Source organism: Equus przewalskii, chromosome 19, assembly GCF_037783145.1.
Source record: "Equus przewalskii isolate Varuska chromosome 19, EquPr2, whole genome shotgun sequence".
Lineage (NCBI taxonomy): Eukaryota > Metazoa > Chordata > Mammalia > Perissodactyla > Equidae > Equus > Equus przewalskii.
Genome location: NC_091849.1, coordinates 14,095,919 through 14,105,437, shown reverse-complemented (window position 1 = coordinate 14,105,437; position 9,519 = coordinate 14,095,919). Strand labels below are relative to the sequence as shown.

Genomic DNA, 9,519 nt, shown 5'->3' with positions numbered 1-9,519 from the left:
CTCAGTGTTATATTCAGATCCTTACTGGAAGGAAGCAGAGTTCCTCTTACCATCTTGCAACCCAGGGTGGCTCCTTGTCACCACGGTGCTGGGAAGATGCAAAGAGACTGCCTGGCTCCCTCGGCCAGGAGTGCAGACGCTCCCAGACCCACAGAATCCAGCCGAGGCTGCATCCTGGGAGACTGTCCACGTAGACACCGAGGAAAGGCTTCCGGGTGCATTCACAGCCTGGGACAAGGCCAATTCTGACAAGAGCCAAGCAGCTGGAAGAGTAACAAGTGGGACTTGGGAAAGGAACTGAGTAACCTTCATGACGAAGTCGAAGCTGACGCTTTGCTGGAACAAAATGACATCTTATCAACTATTGGAAAAACAAGCTACAACTGGTTGGTCCTAAGGGATTTAAGTGGTATTTATTTTTATTTTTAAGTAATTCCAGACTTAGAGAAGAGTTGCAATAGAATATAAAATTCCCGTAATAGCTTCATCCAGATTCCCCGGAAGTTCATATTTTCCTCTATCTCATCTGATTCACCACTCGTTCTTCATGGCTGGCTGGATGGACAGACAGATAGAGACATAGACAGATAGAGATGAGTGTACACAAAATATATAATTTTAATAATATATCTAATAAGATATATAATTTTCTTTATGGATTGTTTAAGTTGCAAGAATTATGTCCTTTTACCCCCAAATCATTCAGATGATATTGTCTAATTGATAGACCTTGTCCAAATTTCTTTAGTTGTCCTAATGTCCTGCATCGTGAAATAAAATAATTTTTTTTCTGGTTCAGGGTTCAGTCCAGGATGATGTTCTGCATTTAATTGTCACTTTAGTCTCCTTTAAACTAGAATAGTTCTAGAATCTTTCTTTGTCTTTCATGAACTTGAAATTTTTGTAGAATGTCCCTCAATTTGGATTTGTCTCATGTGTCCCCATGATTAGATTCAGACTATATACTTTTGGCAGGACTGTCACAGAAGGATGTGCCCCCCCACCCCCGACATTGTGTGAGGAGGCAAGTGATATCGATTTGTCCAGTTAGTGGTGAGGTTAACTTTGATCACTTGGTTAAAGTTCAGTCTGCCAGCTTTCTCCACTATAAAGTTACTGCTTTCCTCTTTGTAATTAATAATAATCTCATGGGGAGATCCTTTACAATTAAATCAATAGCCTTTTTCATCAAGCTTTCATCCACCAGTTTTAGCATCCATTGATGTTTCTTAGCTGGATCAACTATTGTGATGTTTGCCAAATGATAATTTTCTAATTTCACTGTTCCCCCTACACTTATTAGTTGGCATTCCATTTTTCTTTCTCTCCTATTTATATTTATATTTTTATTTTTTGTTTATATCAGTGTGGACTCATGAATTCTTATTCTATTCAATGGATAATCATCTTTTAATGTGAAATTTGTTTTTAAACAGTGACAGTAAAGAGGCCATACAGAAGTGTTGCCTGATTTTTCAATGGTGCCTGGGATACCTTTTCTTGGAGAGTACTGGGAAATGGAACTCGTTGTTCGTGAGATGTTGCTTTGGATTGTAGTCAATAAAAGAAATTGACTTGGGGTCACACACAACTGCCCATTCTGCAGTTATTCATAGTAGGTAGTGTTAAGAAATAATATCTCTCCCAGACATCCGACATTTTGGGGCTTCAAGACAGTTGCTGTGACTACTGGAAGGAACTTAGACATAGGGGTTGGATGGTGTGCTGGCCAACTTGATGGCATGAAGATCAAGTCAGTAGAAACTTGGCCAATTTGGGAACTCGTTTGACCTTCATAAAAGATAAGCTGACTGTCCATGGAATTGTGAATTGAAGATTACCAAAGGTCAGAGATAGGGGGCCTTGTGGAGCGACTTCCGTTGGCATTCTAGATTCTAGAACTCTCTCATCATATGGCCTTCCTTTTCCCCCTCCTCTGCCTTTCTCTTTGATCAGCCTCCAGCTCACCTTTCCGTCTCATCAATATCCTACTTTTATTACTTTTTCCTTAGTCATTGGTTTGTGCCTTAGGCACCCAAGGGCGTAACTTTATCCGGAAGATTGGGTCTCAGATCTCAAGATTTTACTTACTGAACTCTTCTTAGAATTGGGAGTTTCAGTTCATGGTCACTTGTGAATTATGATTTGGAGGAACTGTAAAGGATTCTGCATTGGTCAAAACTCTTTGTTTGCAAGCAACAGAAATCAACTCAAGCTAGTTTAAACACAAAAAGGCATTTATTATAAATATAAAGAAGCATCAGAACAAACTCAAGAGCAGAAATGTCAGCAGACCTTGGAGAGGGCTTAAGTCAGACTGAAGAGCTTCCCAGGTGCTCCGTTTGTCATCTTTGTCCCTGTTGTGACATCGGCTTCATTATCTTCTCTAGTCTCTGCAGGCTGACCTTCCCTGCCTCTCTGGTCCACGTGGAAGAATATGGCTGCCCCTTTGGATCCAGAGTTTATAGGTGATGGTGCCAGTGAAAATCCAGAAAAAAGAGGAATCTTTGTGTATTAGGCAAATACCTCAATAGATATCCCCTAGGCTTATTACTGAATTTTTCCCTCATTTATGTCTTAAATTCCACTATTAGTACATCATTATTTTGTGTTAGAAATCCTTCTTCATATTTAATAAAATATTTAATAAAATGGTAAACAATTTCAAAGTAAATTGTTGGGGAAAAAATAAAATAAAACCTGTCCATAATCTATCATCTAGTGATAGTGCTGTAAATATTCTGGTGTCCATTCTTTTACCCTCAACTTTATCTTGTATGTGTATGTATTTACTCACAACATGGGTACGGTATTATACATACATTGTTTCATAACTTGCGTTTCCCACTTAATAATCAACATGTTACCTTGCCATTAGCATTTATTCTAAAATACAATTTTTAATAGTTGTATGATCTTCCTTCATGTGGCCGTACCATAATTTAACCAGTTCTAGACACTGGAGTGTCCCTTTAGTCTGCAAGCCAACCCAGGGGATTAATTGCCTTTGCTCCAAAGCAGTAATATAACTTCGACTCTATTCCTCTGCTCAAAATTTATCTGGAGTGGACTCATGATCCAAGTTCACCCAAGAAAATTCTCTCTCTCAGGAATTTGGAATTGGGGCCTGTAGATTTCCAGGTTTTTGTGGGGTTATGCACGCTTTTTGATAGCTGTGGAGCAGCCATATCTTCCCACGGGGAAGGAAAAGCAGAAACAAACAGTTTTAAGACAGATGAATGGACAGGGACGAGAGACGGAGGAAAGCAACTTCTTAGACTCTCTCTGATTTTTCATTTTCAGGTTTTAGTCCTGTAGTGGGTTGAATAGTGTCCTCCCCAAATTCATGTCCATCTGGAACCTCAGAATATAGTATTATAATAGGGTCTTTGCAGATGTAATTAGTTAAAGATCTCAAGATGAAATTATTCTGGATTTAAGGTGGTCCCTAAACCCAGTGATTTGTGTCCTTATAAGAAGAGGTGGGGCACAGGGACAGAGGAAAACCCATGTGAGGACAGGGGCAAGTATTAGAGTCATGCTGCCACAAGCCAAGGGACACCTCAGGGCCAGCAAAAGCTGGAAAAGCAAGCAGAGATTCTCTACTGGAGCCTCCAAAGCCCCATTGACACCTTGATTTCAACTTCTGGCTTCCAGAACTATGACAGAAGAAATCTCTATTGTTTCAAGCCATCTAGTTTGTGGTACTTTGTTATGGCAGCCACAGGAGACTATTACCAGTCCCTTCCCAAGGACCAGCTGCATTATTGCTCTTCAACTCAGGCAAGAGGGTCTCCTGTCTTGAGCTCCTTGCCTTGCAGCCTCCATCTTGGGATCCCTGCTACACTCTTCCGCCAGCCAAGCCCTCTCATGGGGGTTAAGGGATGTGCCCATCTGAAACTCTTACTTTCCCCTTCTTAATCATGCTCTGGATAACCAGGATCCCTGAATTCCCAGCCCAAATGGCCTAAGTCCCCTTGAGGGGCTGTGTGGACCCCTTCTCTGGGTCTGTTCTCTCAAAGTCATTTTTCCTTGCCGGTATGTGCACCCTTAGATCCAAAGAGTAGGCTAGGGTGGTTGTTTCAGGGGGCAGTGATGGTCTTGAACGGTGGGCTGGTGAGTCCACTCACGTGTGATGTGTAAGCAAGGTCCCTCAAGACACATGGCAGACCAGGAGGTGAAAAGAGAAAAAGGCCAGGGCAGGGCCAGGGGGTCAAGGAGCCTGAGATGAGAGTCTGGCTCTCCATGTGCTGCATTTTCTGGCACAAAACTCGGAGAAGTCTAGCACTCCAGATTGTTTTGAAGGTATATTTGTCAAGGTAGGAAGTGAGAGCATTATATTTAACTGTTTGCTAGCTTAGTGTGTAACATTTAAATAGTTAGACTTCTGGAACGTGGACCTTCATCCGTGCTCTTGGCCCAAGCTACAGATGTCAAAGGCAGGGCTGCTCTGATGTGTCCCCAGCCTCAGTGCCATGAGACATGATTATCTTTATCACTACCACCTCTCCTTTGCTTAGGCTGGCTTATCTTGGCTTCAAAGTCTCAAAGATCCTATTGAAGATTCTTGAAGATTTCTTGCCTCTATAGAATTTTAGTGCCAATCTATTCTTTTTAATTTAGGTTAGTTTCAGTTTGTGGCCATTATAAATTACACTATAGTGAATCAAAGTGCATACATTTTTGGACATATCTACAATTATTTCACTAAGATAGAGTCTTAGAAATGGAATTATTAAATCAAGGGGTGTCCAGATTAAGACTTTAATATGCCAAATTCTCCCCCACAGGCAGTGTAATAGAGAATGCCTCTTCTCCTCACCCTTGCCAACGAAAAAATATCTTTCAAGGTTTTTTTCTTTTAACTTCAATATGTTAAATTTTAGCATAAATGAGTTAATCTGATCAGTTTTCTGCTCGATAGAACATTCTAGAAAACATTAGACCCTCAGTTTGGGGCTACACAAGACTTACTAAAAGGGTTTGAAAGGTGTAGGCAGGTGTTCACAGGTGGTAGTACTGAGGACAGTGAAGACAAACATCCCTCATCTCCCAGCTTTGCTCACTGCCCTTCCATCTTGAGGATGTCAGTCCCCACTCTTCTTCTATATGTTACTGAAGGTACCTTTCAAACAGCACTTTGGGGGAAGAATCCCAAGGTCCCCTATATGTGGCCTTGTACATCTTATTTTTGTTTTCTGGAGAGGTGGAAGAGATATTGGTGGTAAAATGATGGAAGGGTACAAATATCTTTCCACTTCTGAATATCGGGAGTGGCCTGTCTCATCACTCCATTGCGAGGAAAAGAAGGAAAGCATGAGGATGAAGTAGCAGAAGTGTGCAACTGCTGGGCGATGTCGCAGTCACCAGCGTGTGGGAGAGCATGGGGCTGTTTTGAAAGGAGCTGACAAGGGCTATAAAAGCATACAGGTTAGAAGAAAGAAGGGTAATTATTTCAAGACTCGAAAGAGTTGAACACCAAAGATATTAATCATTAAGTCCTTTCTGGGCAGTTAACTTAAATTAAAACTCACCTTTATATTCTTCCCCAATTTTCGGATGCATACACACACTCACACACGCAAATGGACTGCGCGCAATTCTTCAGCTCTGTCTACGGAAACAAAATCAATATCGTGTTGCACATAAAGAGCCTTTTAATTTAAAATTGCATTTTAGAGTTCATTTACCCCAGCAGAGTAGCCCAAAGTCAGTCACTTCTTTCTGTTCCTTTCCAGGCAGCAGCTCACTTTTCATTGTTCTCGTTGTCAGCGTGAAACTTGTGAAGGGGGCTTTGAAACAGACAAGAAAAGCACCAAGCAGGACACTGTAGCTCTGAGACCCTGGGTGAAAAAGGAGCGTGTGCACGCGCACACACACACCCCGCCTCTAAGCTGGCATGTATTCTTTAGCTTTTTTGTTCTTCCAGTTCACTGTAGGATAAAGAAAGAAGGAAGAAAAGGAAATCACAGCCTCAGAAGAGGTGTATGCGTGTGCGTGTGCACCCATGTGGTTCCGTGTTGGGCGCATGGGTTATGATGTCAAAGCTGCAGACATTTAATCAAAGTGAGGTCCATACAGTATCTTCCCTGCCTTAGGGGCCGGTGTTTTACTTGAGTAAGCTTCTGTCCCTCTGTCAATTGATTCAGTCCTTGCGTGGTGTATTGCCGCATAATTCCTGCTTTATGTAAGGAAGAGAACACTTCGACAAAACCGTAATTATGCCAAGCTAAAACAGGCATTACGAACACCTGTCGTCTGAAGCATCCACGTTTACAGTTCAGAGGTTTCTAAAAGATCTCGTCTATAGTTACTCCATGTGGTAGCAAGAAACCCAGCCCATGAATGTATGTGGATCTGAAATTTACTTTTCTTTCATTTCCTTTAACTCCGTGTCTATTCTGAGCCTCCACCTGTCCAAGTACTTAGAATATACTCTTGGTCAGTTCAGGGTCCCCCCTTTCTCCTGAGGCTGCTTTTAAATTCCAGAGTGACGATGTCCCACCAAGATGCTGGGCAGGGTATGGGTCTCCATGGCTCTGTATTCACACTGGCATCCACTGAGCTGCCCATCAGCTGGCCTGGTCCCCAGATATCCACCCCACAGAAGGCTGCATCCCACGCCCTCCCCCCACCCCGTTCCTCGATTGTTCTGTCTCCTTCCATTCACAGGGCTGCTCTACTGCTCCTACCCACCTTGGGACCCTTAGGGCTGGGGAAAACCCCAGCACTTTCCTGCCTCTCCCAGGTCCACGGGATTCTTTGGCTGCCACCCCTCTGAGAGGCTGCAGTCCCCCATCTAGACGCCCCTACACAGCACCCTCCGTTCTAGAGTCCACCTTCCCTGCAAGGCTCGCCCTGAGAGTGAGGCCCAGTTCTCTCTTCTGTCCCACAGACTCACCTGAGCCTCACTGCTCTCTCAGTAGATGCTAAGCGACCCCATCTCTCTCCGACTCATCGCTTCCCTCCAGTTTGGGGAATCCTTTCAGATCTGCAGGAGCTGTCGCGCATCCTGTGGTGCCTCAGTCAGATCACGGGGATCCTTCCTCTGTCCCATTGGGCCCATCCCCTGGCCTGTACCTGTGACTCTTCTGAATGTCACCACAGGGCTGCTGGAGCTGCTTTCCCTTAGCTCACGCACATGCAGAGAGAAACATCCAGAAATTTATATCCAAACATCCTCCTCCCAGGGTGGTCTTTAGCCAAGACTGATGGGTGAGGGAATATAAAAGCCCAGGTTTCTTATCTTGAGTTGGCACAAACTCAGAGGCCTAACTTATGTTCAGAGTTCCCTTGTGGGATCAGCCTGAGGCTGGCAATCGCGTGCTCTCTGGCCCTCTTCCTCAAAGCGGTGGACACTGTAGTGTGCAGCCCAGACCCGCTTCAGGACTGAAGACTTCTCGCCCAGCCACTGCGAGTTCTGCCTGCAGACAGTCCTCAGCTGGGAGCCCTCACGGGAACTGCCTCAGCTGAAGAGAGCTGCCTCCACTCAAAACCACACCCCTTCTGGGGCAGCCCTCATCCAATGACAGGGACAGGTCAATGCAGGAGTGTAAAGACCCAAAGGCCTTTCCCCATATGGGACAATGCTGAAGGGCCACTCCACGTCCAGAGCACTTCCCGCGGTCAGCTGAGGTCTTCACCGAGGCTGCCTCACAGCCCAACTTCTTCTACTCACTTCTGCTGATGTCCCTGCCTTCCCACAGGTGGTAACACCGAGCTATTCTCCAGTGAACTTCCTGCACAGGAATGAGCAGGTTGGTGTGGGGTTAGGAACGTGAGCTCTGTGGACACCCTGCTGGATTAGCGAGTCAGCCTTGCTCCCTGCCAGATGGCTCAGTCCATTCGGCTGCTATAACAAAATAGACTGAGTGGCTTATAAACAGCAAACACTTCTCTCACACAGTTCTGGAGGCCGTGAAGTCTGAAATCATGGTGCTGGCAGATTCTGTGTTTGGCAAGGACCCATTCCCTTGATGGCCATCTTTTTGCTGTAACCTCACATGGCAGAAGGAGTGAGAGATCTCTCTGGGATCTCTTTTCTAAGGCCACTAATCCCACTCGTGAGGGCTCCACCCTCATGACCTGATCACCCCCAAAGGCCCCACCTCTTAACACCATCACCTTGGGGGTTAGGATTGCAATGTATGAACATTCAAACATTCAGTCTGTAGCACCAGAGGTGTCGTTTTGGGCAAAGTACTCCATTTCTCTGTACCTCGGTTTCTCATCTACAAAATAGGCATGATAATAGTGCCTATTTTACCAGGTTGTAAGGAAAATTAAAAGAGATAAAAACATGCTTTAAGTAGTTCCTAGCACGTAGAAAGCTCCCAGCAAATGCTAGCTATTTTGTAATGCATACAAGGTCTTTGCCTTTTTTCCTGAGGGCAAGACTTTTGAAATTCAGAAGCCTGGAAAAGACTCCAAGCTTCACCTACGTCATTGCTTTCTGAGATAATGAATGTGGAACAGGCTAGCTTGAAAGACAGAAACAGCTAAAAGGAAGAAAAGGCAGGGAGAAGGAAGAATTGGTTATTATCATCCTGCCATGTATACTTGGAACCGTTCCTCTTGGAATAATCTTACGCATATACATGGGCAAAGTCATCTCGTTATCCTGAGATAAGCTTTTTTCTTTTGTAATCAGAAATCATAATGTTTGATAACCATTTTCAGATGCTTAACTTGGTTTCTCTTGCACTGTTTAGTCAAACTTCAAGCTCAGAGTTTCCAGTTAAACCAGCCCAGTTCTGAACAGGATCGCAGGAAAAAGACACCATCAAATTAGTCAGAACAGTGTAGAAATAGCTTTATTTGGTGGGAGAGGGGAGAAAGCAGGGGTTAGTTCTGTGTTCATTTTTATCTAACAATGAACCCTCCCCAAAATCAGGTGGTTTCGGGCTGGAGGGCTATCTTGGACTCTAGAGATGGCAACAACGAAGCCTTTGCTCCCATGGCAGGTGTGCACGCCATGCTTCGCCCCAGACTCGCAAGAAACCTTTCCTCTGGTATAAGACAACAGCTATCAGAATTCTCTGCTGATCGAAAAACAGATCCAAGATGCTCACCCCTTCTAATCTTCTAAGCTGTGAGAATCATCCAGTTCTAAAGCCAACGACTTGGGGGGGGACACCTTATTGACAATGGCGCTGGGAGAAGTGCAGCTTGGATTTGAAATAAAATATTTATAATCCCTCTCTGGGGGCAGTGAGCTTAGCACAATGAATCCACTGGCTTTGGCTCTCTTGGGGTATTTATCTCATTCTCCCTGGCATGGATAAAATCTAAACTGTACTTAAGAAACGGTGTTAAATGTGTTAGTTGACTGAATCTGGCATTTATAATGCAATTTAGCAAAGTTTTATACTGACAGCATGACATTTTTAAAGGGCCCTTTCTGATTAACAAGGTTCAGAATCACTCCCTTGATTATGCTTGCAGAGTGAGTGTAAACGCTACAGGCTCTGGAAGCAATGAATTGGGGCTCTGTTAGCATTAGACACATTTTGCTTTCTT

At 44.0% G+C, this 9,519-nt stretch overlaps 1 long non-coding RNA gene across 1 annotated transcript; it reads right to left on the bottom strand.

Annotated features, from left to right (window-relative positions):
* Positions 1–391: 391 nt before the first annotated feature.
* On the bottom strand, positions 392–829 carry LOC139077535 (uncharacterized). The gene is made up of 2 exons (XR_011530159.1): positions 692–829; positions 392–555 (listed from the first exon to the last, which is right to left on the bottom strand). It is a non-coding gene; the product is annotated as an uncharacterized lncRNA (long non-coding RNA).
* Between the last annotated feature and the right edge of the window lie 8,690 nt (positions 830–9,519).